We start from the raw sequence: 13,430 nt of genomic DNA, 5'->3' as shown, positions 1-13,430 counted from the left end.
TTTTTCCTTACCACAAATATTTGAAAAAGCTTGAATGTTAGGAAAGCGACATAGTTAGCAAACTGTTATTTCTGCATATAAAGTAAGATTTTTATACTGACCTTTTATTAGCAGCTTGACTTTTATAAAGATCTGAGAGGGCTGCTACGTGCTACAAACAAACAGATGGTTTAAATCTGTATAAGTTGTCACTGCATGGCAAACTATGACATTTTCTGATGGAAGTGTAGGTTTTAAGTCCTTAATCTTTGGTGTCAGGAACTGTTGTCCATTCCACGTGCAAACCGAAATTCTTTGTTGGTGCCACGTGCTTTGTCTCTGCAGGAGTAAGCAGTTTATTTCCTGTAATCTCCTGTGTTGCAGAAATTCATTTGTGTACTTGCTTTGTACCACAATAGTGTGTGTTATTGTTCCCCTTCTTAAGGGGCTGTAATATTGCAGCAGCCCTGGCACCATAAAAAAACAGAAGTGGACTTTGTTTGAAAGCTATCTGAGCAAGTAGCGTGGAGTTAACAACATAGTCTGTAAGGACTGTGGGTTGAGTTAAATATGTGCCCTTTATGGGAAAATCAAGTGGGCTTGGTGTAGGTGTGAGGAAACTGGCTTGGATAAACAGGAGCTGATCGTCATCTTCTAGAACAAAACTTTTTAATTTCTTTTTTGTGTCTTTTGTCTATTTTTAAAAAATTGTTTAACCCTTTCTTTGCTTCATGCTCATACTCTGTCCGCGTGGTATTGTACCTTGCTCAGCAGTACAACAGCTGTTCATTTTGGTGCACACTAGGTGCTATGACTAACACCCGTCACACACAATTTAGTTTCACCCCCTCTCTTTGTTGGAGGGAAGGAGTGACGTATCCTCGGTGCACTGTGTTGCTCTGGAAGTCTGTACATAAAAAAAAATATCCAAGTGGCTATTTATTTTGAAAAGACAGGTAGTGAGTTCTGCTAAGCCAGAAAACCCGAACTGATAACTACGTTGCATTTCAGAAGCTTAGACTGCCCTGTCAGTATCCCAGGCCAGGTCACAAAAGGTAAGATTCAAGGTGCCATTTTTCAAGGGTGAGCTTGTTTGCATGGGATGCTAGACTTTACTCTTTGAGTGATCTGAAATAGAATATATGCCTCCAGGAATGAAAAAATATCACAGACTTCATCACCTTCTGCTATAGAAAAGGCGAGTGAACGCTCACTGTTTTCTTTCATATATGAAGGAAATTGCAAGGGACTTGCTATAACTGAAGCAAGAGAAAGCTAATATCTGTACTAGCACCATCTGCAAAGATAGGATATGATATACTTTATCTTATCAAAAGAAGAAAAGAAATGAATTGCCCACACTGTTTGTGGGAAGTGTCAATAAGAAACTTAAGATTTCCTGTGCCATGTGTGCTCTTCAACCTTCTTCAGCTTTCAGACGAGCCTCTGCTGTGATTGCAAACCCCACATCTTGGCCAGACAGCCGGAGGCAGATAAAACTAGGACTGGGAACTCAAAAATGCTTCCTGGAGGTGGTGCTGAGCTTCAGGGCACCACAGTTCACTCTGCTTAATTACTCAGAGCCTCAGAAAGAGCTGACAAGGAAATGCAGGCTTTTATGGCTGCAGGTCTTTCCCTTGTGGTGGAGGCCTTGTAAGAATTATTGAATATTGCACATTAGGCAATTGTGTGTTTAGTAAACTAAACAAGCAAACCACTGCTAACCGAGTTTCTGAGCCTGGGGCCAGCTTGTGCTTTTTCCTTAAAGAGTTTTTGCATTAACACACACAACTAGGATTACAGTCAGGGCTATTAATTTTGAATAATTTCCTTTACCACCGAAGAAGTAGCTACCAACTGTTTGCCAGCTGCTTTCTGTGGCTGCACAAATCCCACACTCAGGCAGCGGTGGTCCTCCACCCCCAGTGGTAGTGACCCCTTCAAGAGCATGGGGATGGCTGCTGCAGTTTTTCCTTGCCTTTTAGGCCTTTTGCATCAGACATGGGTGCTGAGGGCTGGAACACTGCTCCATTTCTTGAACACGTGATGGTTTACACCATGCTGCTATGGAAGGGTAGCCGTCAGCCCTATTTCTCGAGGAAGTTCAGCTGGCTCACTGGTGTCAGTGTGTGGTAACACAGGGCAGGTTGGGCTGGTTAGCCTACTGGGTGGTTGGTGAGCTGCCTAAGATGGCTGTAGGCCTATTGCCCCTAACAAATGAAGCAGAAATTTTCCCCATGCGGCCTGAAAGACACTGGTGCACAGCTGTGTTAGCTCAGAGGTGGTCAGAGGTTTATAGTCTCTGCTTGGAGAAGCCCCAAGAGCTCAAAATGACCCTGGAGAGAGCAGAGGCCTCACCTCTTGCAGGCCCTCAACAGAGTAATTGAAGAGATTCTTTGAGAGCAAGAGTGCCATCCCCAAGGGTACCAAGGATGCCTGGGCATATTCTCCCCTCTCTACTGAAACTAGACCACTGTGCCTCTGGGATCCTAAGAGCTGTGAAGATGTTCATGGAGCCTTGCTGCAATCTTGTGGTTTGGACAGTCAGATGGTCATAGGGTGGTCTTAGGAACTTCCCACTCCCTGGACTCACCCGACTTTTTATGCAGTGGTGAAGTATGTGAAACACAAGCTCTTTCCAGGAGCAAAGCCAGAGGCTCTGTGCTCTGTTCCCAGGCAAGAAGCAAGTCAGGCCCCTTCTCACTTGCTTTCTTTCTGACCCCATGTTTGGCATTCCTGGTTGCACAGGGATCCTGCTTCATCACAGAGAATGGGGGGTATCCCAATCTCTGTGCCCTGGAGTCTGATGATGGGGCACGTCTTTGGTGATGAAGGAAAGAACAGGGCTAGGAAGACTGCTGGTAGCCGGTACCTCTCGTGAGGTACCTGTGAAGTTACTGTCAAGTCATTGAAGTGAGCTGTGGGTGGATTCAGAGGTCTAAATTCTACCCAAGTTGCACTATGGGCACATGAGTGCTTTTATTCAGAGATGCTTTAAGAGATGTTTATACGCAGATTTGCAAGCAGAATTTAGTCCAAAATAGCTCCATTGAGGTAGGTATAATGAAGAGATGTTATACCCAGCAATTTAAAGCCAAATAAAAACACCCAAGCAGCTTTGCACTACTCGTTTTGTGTTCCATGCAATGCCCTGAAATTAAACCAACATAAGGTTGAAGTAACAGTGATGAATGATTTCTCTACTTTCCACAGAGTTCTTTCAGAAGAAGGTAATTTATTTAAAACTACAGTGTGATTTAACTTGCCAGACCTTTCTCAGAGCCTAAATAAAACTGCAATGATTATACTTTTGCATCTGTCTCAACAAGATAACCATCAATTATACTGGTCTGACCTGCCCCTTCCAGCAAAGGAAGAGATACATTTAGAATATGTCACCCACTCACAGAGAAAATATAATTTGGACTGTCCAGATGATGATTTCTATGAGGGTCATTACACTGTACTCTGGTTTCTGTTAAAGCATTATGCATTCATTTTTATTTTTTTTTTTCATTTTGATGTGCAGCTTTTATGGCTCATTGGGAATCACTGTTAGCTCAAACCTCTGAATCCCTGTCCAGACAACTCCCTCCCTCCATCCTACTCCCCACTACAGCTCCTATCTACTCATATGTCTGCCCCCCTCATTCCCAGGCTCAAGCCCATGCTCCCTCTGCCTGCTGGAGCTTGCTCACTGTTGCACAGAACTTATTTCCCTTTTCTTATTTAACTACTTCTTCTTAGCATCAGTCAGACCCCAGCCAGGTACCATCAATCCCTGGCACTGCAATTTCCCCAAGAAACTGAGGGCAAAGGGAAGTACCTGAAGTTCAGCAGTGCCCAAGGGCTGTGCTAACTTTGTGAGATGAGATTCGCTGCCACATTTCTTTCACTTTTCAGAAAAATGGACCATTCTCTATTTCCAACAAATGGTTTTAACAAGTCAAAGTGACTTTTTTTAAAGTGTGATACGTGGTTTCTCAGGCGCGATGTGCAATGAAGAGAATGCTGACTAACCATGCTGTTGCGCTGCCTGCAAACTAAGAATTATTGTAGTGTGTCAGAATTCCCCTGAAGGTACATATTTGGTCTAAAAGTGAAGGATTTGTGTTAAAGACACTGAAAAAACTGCACATCACCCTGGGGGTGGTTTTGGGAATTTCTGTAGCATGTTCAAACAAAGCTTGACACCTTTTTTTAAGTAGAAACTTAGGAGGAGAAATTTAGAGAAATTTTAGGATGTTTACGCTCTGTTTATTAAAGCTACATGCACCCCTTTACTACAAAAATGAGTTATATGTCTAAGTTAAAACAAAAACTGATCCTTTAGCATGCTGATAAATTTATACAACATCTCACAGAAAATCTTTATCAAATCTGTGTCTCCTGCAGTCAGTGTGACTACTGATGCCTCATAGGTAAGGTTTCAGAAAAGATATGTAATTTTAAAAAAACAAAGTATCTGGAACTATCCTGGCATGGGGTTCTGGTTTGAAATAAGACAGTAAATGCTGAAATTCATGTCTAGTAATGACAACTTGATCATGAAACATCTTACACAGAATATCCTCAGCAAATCAGAGAGCACTGGGGAAGTTGAAAAAAGCATTTTGAAAAGCTAAGCTGAAATCTGTTTCCGTGGTGGAAACCGGTGAAATAATGTTTAGAAAGTAGTTTCAAGTTTGTGTTTCAATTTCTCTGTAAAAATGATAGCCTCATGCTCCTTGTGCTGCTTAACATTTTCCCATCATATATTTTGTACTTTTCAAAAAATATTATTTCTTCCTCACTAACTGCATTATTCCCTCTTGGGAACCTTTCCCTCCAGCTCTCAGCTATCTCTCTCATACCTTTAGTTTAGAAAAGACCAACCCATCCTACAAAGGAGATTGCTACAAAAGGCAAATCAGAAAACAACCCCAGAATGCCTTATGGCTCTCAGTCATCTTCCATTGCTGCTTTGCTGGGACCTCCAAATCCTTTGCCTCCTTGCAGGGTCAGCTGCCAAGGGCCAGGATGTCCAAATCCACATCCCAGGACATTGTGCATGGCTACCGTACCCCAAGCCCTGCAGGTGGAGCCCAGGCTCCCCCTCCCTTAGGCATGGGATATAGAGGTGCCACCTGGATGCTCAGAGGATATGCATGAACTGTTGTGGTAGCCAGGTGCAAAAGGCACGTCTGGATCTCCTACTGGAGGTGACATTCATGTCCTGCTGGTCTCAGCCATGAGGGGCTCCTAAGGCCACTCACTAGATCTGTGTTTTCTCATACACCTCACAGAGAACATCAAAGGCTTGTCTTTAGTCCAGTCTAATCTTCAGGCAGAGTCTACCAATACTTCTGTGGGTAAGCTGGATGCTTCTCTGCTGTCATCTCCTGATACATCTTTGGATTTGGAAGTCTATCCTGACGACTCCTCCTGTGTTGGAGGTGAGTCCTGCTCCTTAGGGTCTCATGGTGAAAGACTGCAGTGAGGATGGAGCCTTGCGCCTTGTTACTGCGGCAGGCTGACCTCCCCAGCTAGTGGTCGTTGCTGCTTTGGCTTTGCTACAGGCTCTTTCAGTTGTTTCCCTCCCACCTGGTGCTGGTCTGCATGTGCCAAGAGACACATTCAAGCTGAGGTCTCTCACTAGAAGTGGCTCTTGTGGTGAGCTATTTGAAATCTGTGGACCTGTGAATACTGTTTCCATTTTTTAATGACTACAGAAGACACCTTGGGACTTCATGCTGCTTTTGGGATGAAAGTGAGCTATGGGTTTGCATGGGTGTCAGCATTACAAATGAGGCTATTATGGGTATAGCTGTGTTTCTGAATACATGCTGTTGGTGGAGGTGCTAGTGAGAGACCTGACAGTCTGGGGCAAGCTGTGCAGCCTTATGGCATGTGTGTTGGCAGCCCTTGGCAACTGACAGGAGTGGGCTCTCTACATATGGGTCAGGCAGATAATGTGAGGGATGGCTATGCTTCTAAAACTACATCCCTCAATATCTGAGTACCCTGGAGGGGACTTGAAGAGCTAGAAAGAGCTAGTGGCAGAGAAAATGACCTCTAGAGCCCTGTCCTGGATACTATGACAGTGTAGGTGCAGCCAGAAATTGTTGGGAAATGTTTCTAAGGACGAGGCTGACACTGATTTACTGATTTTGCATATTAGAAGCTTTTAAAACCTGCTGTTTTGGCATAGAGAAGAATCACAGGATTATGTTTCTGAGAGTCCAGGATCAAAAAGGAAAACTGTGCTTATCAGATGGACTTGAAGCAGGAATTTGTAATTTATGGTGTTTTGTATTTAAAACTAAACTAAGCCTGCAGACCTCAATATTGCATAATCCGCTTCCATGCTCAGGAAATTTGTTCTGAACTTTGGCCTTAGGAGATTACTGTATGAACTTTACTGCAAATTTATTTCTTGCCTAACTTACTTATTTCTTTCTACACACAGATTTCACTATTGAGAATAGAAGATGTAGACCATGAAATCCTGAGACTTTACATCCCAAATTAGCAAATTTATTTTTAGATGCAGTTTGGTAGAAAGACTGTCCCCAAAGTGGGGTGAAAGAAAACTTGTCTGACGCCTGTATTTGACCTTGCAAGCAATCCCATTTGTAACAAGTTGTTTCATTGCAACTCCTCTAAACTTTTCTAATCTTCCCCTCCCTCATATGGACATTCCTGACCTTCCCACTTAGCCTCGCTTCCAAACAGCCTCTCTTTCTTCATATACTTCATGTCCAAAAAGTTCTTCCACCAAACCCAGGAGAACAAAATGCTGGAGTGCTGCAGATGCATTGTAAGAGAGGTGGAAAAGATGGGCTCCCACCAAGGTGAGCAGGGTGGGCTCCCATCATCCTCAGCTGGCTGGCAGCTGTGAAAATAGCCCCTGGAGTCATGGAGCCATTACCCTTTCGTAACTCTGACTCACTGAAGGTGACCAGGGCCAGGATACACAGTGCTGCTGCCAGCTTTCCTCTATGTCCCACCCTTGTTCTATGGACTCAAGGGTAAACTCTGTATGTGGGGAAAATAAAAAGAATGGAGCCTTCTGAATCCCTAAAGAAACCTGGCAGGAGGATTGAGAGGCACGGAGGTGGCCGCGTCCAAACTTCCCTGTAAACAAATGATTATGGAGAGGTAAAAATTTCCACAGTTTTATGTACTATCCTGAAGGTGCTGGAAATCCCTAATTCATCCTGATGGGGACATTAAAGGACTGCATGAAGAGACACAAAATAATTCAGAATTTTCCCAGAAATTCTGGCACGTGTAAAACTGTGCTTGGCAATTATGTGCTTTTTTTTTTTCATATGAAACCAGCTGCCAACTGAGAGACTGTTGGCTGCTGTGTTACATGTGTTACATTTACAAAGCTATTTTATAAGGTGACAGGCTGAAAAACCGTTTGCAAATGCAAGTTGATCTTGAAAGTATTTTTTACATCTGTGTCTATGAGATGTTCTGTAGAATGAGACACATTAAGTGTAACTGACACAGATCATGTTCTTAATGTGCCACTGACCTCTTAATGCACTCTGAAGGTCTGGAGATAAAGCAAAGGTAGGATGGACTTAACGGGTTCTAGAAAGCTAGTTCAGTCATGACAGTAAGGCTTGTCAGGTTAAGAACTGCTTAAACCTAGATGATCTGAATGAAGAAGAGTTGGTTATAAATACTCTTCTGAATGCAAATGTGTTTCTAGTTTGGGATATGAGCTATAGATTTGGGTGCTCTGCTTCAAAAGGGAAAGCAAAAGCTGCAGATGGTGTTATTTTTTTTTAAATTAAAATACATTTTCATGAGAAATACTGCTGGTTCCAAGTCATTGAGAAATTTTCTTTCTGATCAACACTTTCTGTATTTTTTCCAGGGCTTATCCGCTGAAAAATAAGCCTGAATAGGAAAGGCAGCCCAAGGCGACCCAGACACATGCTGCTGCAGAGGAGAGCAGACGTGCCAGCTCAGAGAAGGTGGCAAAGGAGGCGAGGGTTAGCTGGCTGCAGAAAGAGGGAGCGGGCTCTGCCCTGCTGCTGGCAGGACACTGGCCGAGGATGTGGGAGCAGCCCTCAGACACCGCTAAATGTGCAGCTGCCCCAGCAGAGAGTTTGGTCCAAAATGTTTGCTTAGCCCAGAGCAAATACTGGGGTAGCTAACCCATGAGTGCCATGCTGTCAGGACTGCCCACTTCTGATACCTCCCAGATGGTCAGCTATACCCACAGACTGCAGGTCAGATATATCCACACAGACTGCAATCTCAGCTGGCCAGTATAGCTACCCCATAGATGCCTTAGGAGCCTACATAATTTCAGTAGATCCCCAACTTGTCTGTGGGCCACAGCACTGGAAGGAAAGCTCATCAGTTATACATGCTCCTGTTTTATCTGCAGCAAGTCCCTTCAGATCCCACTTTTTTGCGTCAGCTTGCTTTCCGCAGGGCGTTATCAGGAGTGAAAAGGCAGTCTTGCTGCTCCCGTCTGTAGCGCTGGCAGCAGTGCCTGCAGCCCCTTCGGGTCGGGTGCTAAAAGATTTCACATGAAGGCTGTTACGAGCCAGACAGAGTTTAATTTACTAATAGAGATACAATCTAAATGGCTACAGATTTTCTGAGCACTTCTGCACCTCTCTCAGGCTCTTCTGCTGCAGGGAGAGGCAGCGCAGCCTGTGAAGCATTCACCCAAGTTTTCCAAGTGTGAAATGTGCAGCAAATAAAGGAACGGGGATGCAAAAGAATGGCAGCTGCTCTAGGACTGTTAGAGAGGCTCTTTTACAGGCGAATGAACTGTCAATTTGTAGTAAGACATTGTTTTCTAAACATAGCATAAAAACTGTTATCTTGCCTGGCTGGTCATTAGAAGAGAGATAATTATAGTCTCTGTGTGACAGCCGGGCCCAGAACAGGGGCTGTATTGTCCCAGGTCCCAGCTGAGCTCTAGCACAGGCACCCCAGGCCAGCGGTGGGACAAGGGGGTCCTTGTGCCCCGGCAAGTTCAAAAGAGGAATTGAAGTGCTCTAAGTAGGTGTTAAGCACCTATTTCTCTCTCTGACTCTAGCCTTAAAAACTGCTCCACAGCAGAAAGGTGAGGAGGGCAGACCTCTGACTGCAGTAGCTACTTCCTCCTTGGCTTTATGTACGACGCACACTATGACTATTACTTTTGTCTCCCTAAAAAAATAAAAACCAAACAACCACCACCACCAAAACACCCCACCCCCCCCCCCCCAAAGAAAACCCCCAGAAACAAAAAATCCAACAAAACTTTAGTTTTGCACTTATTTTTGTTTTGTTCTGTGTTTCTGTTTCCCAGCACTGCTCCATGAGACCTGTATGGTGGATGGACTTTCCAAAGCAAGGACATATCATCTGTTCAGTATCCGCTTTCGGAGCCCTGAATGGGAGGTCTAAACCTCAGCTGATGCTGCAGCATGGAGTCCTGGTGGTCTCAGAGCTTCAGGGAGCCAGAACATCCCCTAGGGCTGTCAGGAAATCCCAGACTACTGTTTTTTACCACCATTCAGAAAAAGACTGTGCGTCTCTACCCCACTGTAATGGGGCAACACACACCTCACTGTTCTGGTACCTGCCCATGCCAGTCCCTCTGTTTTGGGAGTTCATGTCTAGGAGTGCCACAGCATTTTTTCCTATGTGCTTAGCTTCAAGTCACTGGAGGAGAAATACAGTCATAGCTGCAGATAGTAAATTAAGCTATCACTTTTATTGCTCATTTCAGCCAGGTGCCTTGAATGACTTACCTGTCATCATTTAGGAGATTTCTGGTGAAACAGAGACTTGAACATGCATGTCCTGAGCCCTGGACGAGCATGTAAAGCTACCGGGCAGTGTTTTGTGTCTAGAGCTTTATTTCTGGCTCAGAGGTGAAAAAAAAAAAAAAAAGTTAAAAGTCTTTGATACCACTGTTACATAAACTTCAGATTTATTTTTAGCAATGTTTTCTAAAAAGGAATGGCCAGAAATAATAAATAATACTGTTGTTTTACATAAGGTAATGAGCCTGTTTTCCCAGATTCTGTGTTCACACTGTGGCTCAGGCAGTTCCCTTTTAGAAATATTCCAATTAATCATGTTTGACAAAAGGGAGTGTAAAGATTAGTTTCCTACTCCTTCTGTGAAAGTAAGTAGCTAGTTGGAGAGGAAACATCTTTTTAATATCTCCACTGAAGGAAAGACTTCGACAGGATCTCATTCTTATTAGACACAAGAGAAGCCGCATGGGGTATCATCTTGCATCCTAAATGTGAGGAAACTTGGTTTAGCCGGTGAAACTACTTGGTTCAATCAACTAGTGGTAAGTCATGTGTAAGAACACTACTAGGGAAAGAAGTGAGCAAATTAAGATCATAACATTCCTACTACAGGTGGAAACACAAACCAATATTCAATTATATTGGCAGGACAATCAAGGTTTCTTTTAAAAAAAGTGTTCTGTATGTCTTGAATAACAGAAAGACAGGAAGTCACTTCTGTCATCCCAGTGACAACAGCCCCAGCAACATGAAAGATTAGATAAAATATGCAAGCAGAGTAAGTATTTTTAAAATAAGATACTAACTTAATATTGAAAAGTATCGTGCCTGTGTAATGCAGTTATTTTTGCTTGAGTTCCCTTTGCATCTCTGAAAGAGACCAGTCTTACAACCATGACTGTCATTCAAGTGATGAACTGAATAAAGTGTGAAGAACATGGTACCGCAGATACAGAAAAATACAGATATTCTTTGACCATAGTCAAATGCAAGGTGTTTTTAACTTTAGGATGTATATGGTAAAATACAAGCTATAAATATATATGACTCCATTGCTGTTCTCAGTCAAATGTATTTTAAAAGACTTCTAAACTACTTTTTCTCTGTGTGTGCTTGCTTGTTTTTGGTGTCTTGTTTAAATTTTTGAGAGGTTAGAGGAAAATGAGTGTTCTCCAAGGAGGATCTGCCTCTGTAATCTGTAATTCTTTTTATGCTCTGGATGTGGTGTAATTTCCATAAACTCTAGGAACAAAATATTAACTAGGGTTGAAAGTTTGCTCGGGGCATTTGGTTCATGTTCATACTAGTCTGAGAGAAATCACATTTTGAAGAGACTTACCGAGACTCTAATCTCTCCGCAGAGAGCTGAATGACTGTGGCAGGCTTGACAATGCTATTCATTTTTGGAGCCTCACCAGCAAAACAAGCACTCAGCACAAAAGGATATATAGTGTCTAGGCTACTGTACTATTCATACATCTGTATCTATCCATCTAGCAAGGGACTTCACACCATATAAATACATATCACTGGAATAATACCATTTTCCATTCTGTATCTTGGAGATTAGTGTTCCCCGGTGTCAGGTAGTGCTAATTAATGATAAAACACACACCTTTCTATAGATCAAAGACACAAAGTCTTGAAAGCAAAACTGTTTTAAACATAGGGAACAGGTTGCATTACCTATCACATGCTGTATGAACAGTAGGCATATATATGTCTATTGGTGTGGGACTAATATACACCATTCTTTCTCAAATAGTTAAGCCCTTGCTGTTCAGGCAGTGAGTACATGTGTCCACTTTAACAGTAGGGGTTTAATGTTTTTATAAATACTTAATGAAGTATATATAATTCAAAGTACAGTTTCATTCTACATCTATGTCTTCATCTTCTTAGGTCCTTGATCCTATGCACACAGCTGGAATGTTAAACAAAAAATTATGTCCCTACAGTTTCTTAGAAGTGAAAATATTTAACTATTAATCAACAGGCAAAAAAGCAACTCCCTCCTCTCCCCCATAAATAAATATAGCAGAGAAATGACATCAGAATTACCTTGCTTGAGGTGTGCAACTTTTTATTCCTTTTCTCCACACAGTATGAAAGCGCTATTTTTTCCAAGCTTTTCTGTACCCCAAACTCCAGCCAACATTATTCTACAGAAGGAGAGGCAGGCAGCGGAGGGAGGCCTGGACACCTTTTCTCTTTCAGAGAGGAGCTAATCAAACATTCCCATCAAGCTCCTAGCTCTGTGAAAGGCACATTACTCTCCCTCCCTCCCTCCCTCCCTCCCTCCCTCCCTCCCTCCCTCCCTCCCTCCCTCCCTCCCTCCCTCCTCTCCTCTCCCTCCTCTCCTCTCCCTCTCTGTCTCTCTGTTTCTCCCTCTCCCTCCTGCATACACAGACATACAGAGCTCCTTACATTCATTTAGCAGCCGAATTAGGCAGTCCTATTTTAAATACATGTTCCCTCCCACATACTTTTGGTAGGGATTTCTATGCTCCTTTTACACTAGCCTGTCAGATTTGTCAAGTTTTTCTCTTTTGGGAAGCAAAGCTTTACTCAAGTGATGTTTTGGCTGAATTTTTTTCGGTCTCCCTGTGCAGTTCAGCATTGTAGTAAATGGACTCCAACTAGTAGCTGGGAGTAAACTACACAGCTCTAAAGAGTATAAATACCAGACTAGTTAGGTGCAAGTCAGACTTAAAGAGGAAAAACAGCTTTTGAAGAGACAGGCTGTGATGCCTTTACTCATGTGAATAGAATCATATTCCCTCAGCAGTTTCCCCGAAGTCAGAGGATCAGTGACAGAGCAAGTCTGTGAGACTGGGCACAGAGAAGTATGACATGAGGGTTAGCATGGACTTCTTTCTGATGAAGTTGGGTGCAGGAGTTTAATAAAATGCTCTTAAAGACTTTTAAACCAGCACTCATTAAGTGTGAGCTGGCCAAATTAGATACACAAAATGACGTTATTTTTTAAAGTATCTGTACACAGATGTCCTAAAATTCTTGGGAAACTTTAAGAAGAAAATGCTATTGAGACAATCAAGATCACGGCATTTACAAGATTATCAAAGAAAGGGCTGGTATTATGTTCCAGGATGCTGGAATGCAACTATAATCTGCAGTTCCAGCAACTATAACCTGCAGTTCCACTTGAGTATTCAGAAAGTGTATAGGTGACATATATGAGTGAACATAAACTGTTTTATCTAAGATCATTATTGGTGAAAAGAAATTCTAGTATAAATATGGGAGATGATTTAGTACAAAAGACACATTGGAAAGACCGGTAGTTCCTGGCTACTTCTGATCTAACAGTCCTGTAAATGAGTTTGATTTAAGGGAAAGTGATTATCTGGGTTTAAGTGAAAGTGATTACCTGCTATTTGTGAATCTGTACTTCAGTACTTAAAGAAACTGTGTAACAGCTCAGAATATCAATAAACAATACAATAACAAAAGTTTATCAACAAGTCCTAACTGTGTTACTAAGACATAACAACCCATAATTCATTTGATTCTCTTAATACAGAAGTTTAGGCTTGCCGTGGTAAACCCTTGTGAGACAGAATGCAGTGAACTGGCAGAAAGACTCTCCAGACAGAAAATCTGTTAACAGATCTACCTAGAAGATCTACTAAAAAAAACCCCACCCAGAAGTCTTATTAATTC

General features: G+C 42.5%; 1 protein-coding gene across 2 annotated transcripts in view; it reads right to left on the bottom strand.

The window, feature by feature from the left end:
* The window catches only part of VIT (vitrin), a 53,912-nt gene extending 41,993 nt beyond the window's left edge, over positions 1–11,919 (bottom strand). Inside the window, exon 1 of one of the 2 annotated variants that reach the window (XM_074896914.1) lies at positions 11,808–11,919. The gene's annotated coding sequence lies outside the window, so the exon portion shown is untranslated. Of the gene's footprint in view, positions 1–101; positions 202–11,807 lie in introns of those variants that run through there. The other variant, XM_074896915.1, reaches the window with a different exon arrangement.
* Positions 11,920–13,430: the final 1,511 nt, after the last annotated feature.

This window comes from Athene noctua, chromosome 1 (assembly GCF_965140245.1).
Source record: "Athene noctua chromosome 1, bAthNoc1.hap1.1, whole genome shotgun sequence".
Taxonomy (NCBI): domain Eukaryota; kingdom Metazoa; phylum Chordata; class Aves; order Strigiformes; family Strigidae; genus Athene; species Athene noctua.
The sequence above is the reverse complement of the archived record's forward strand: the minus strand, read 5'-3'. Positions and strand labels throughout refer to the sequence as shown.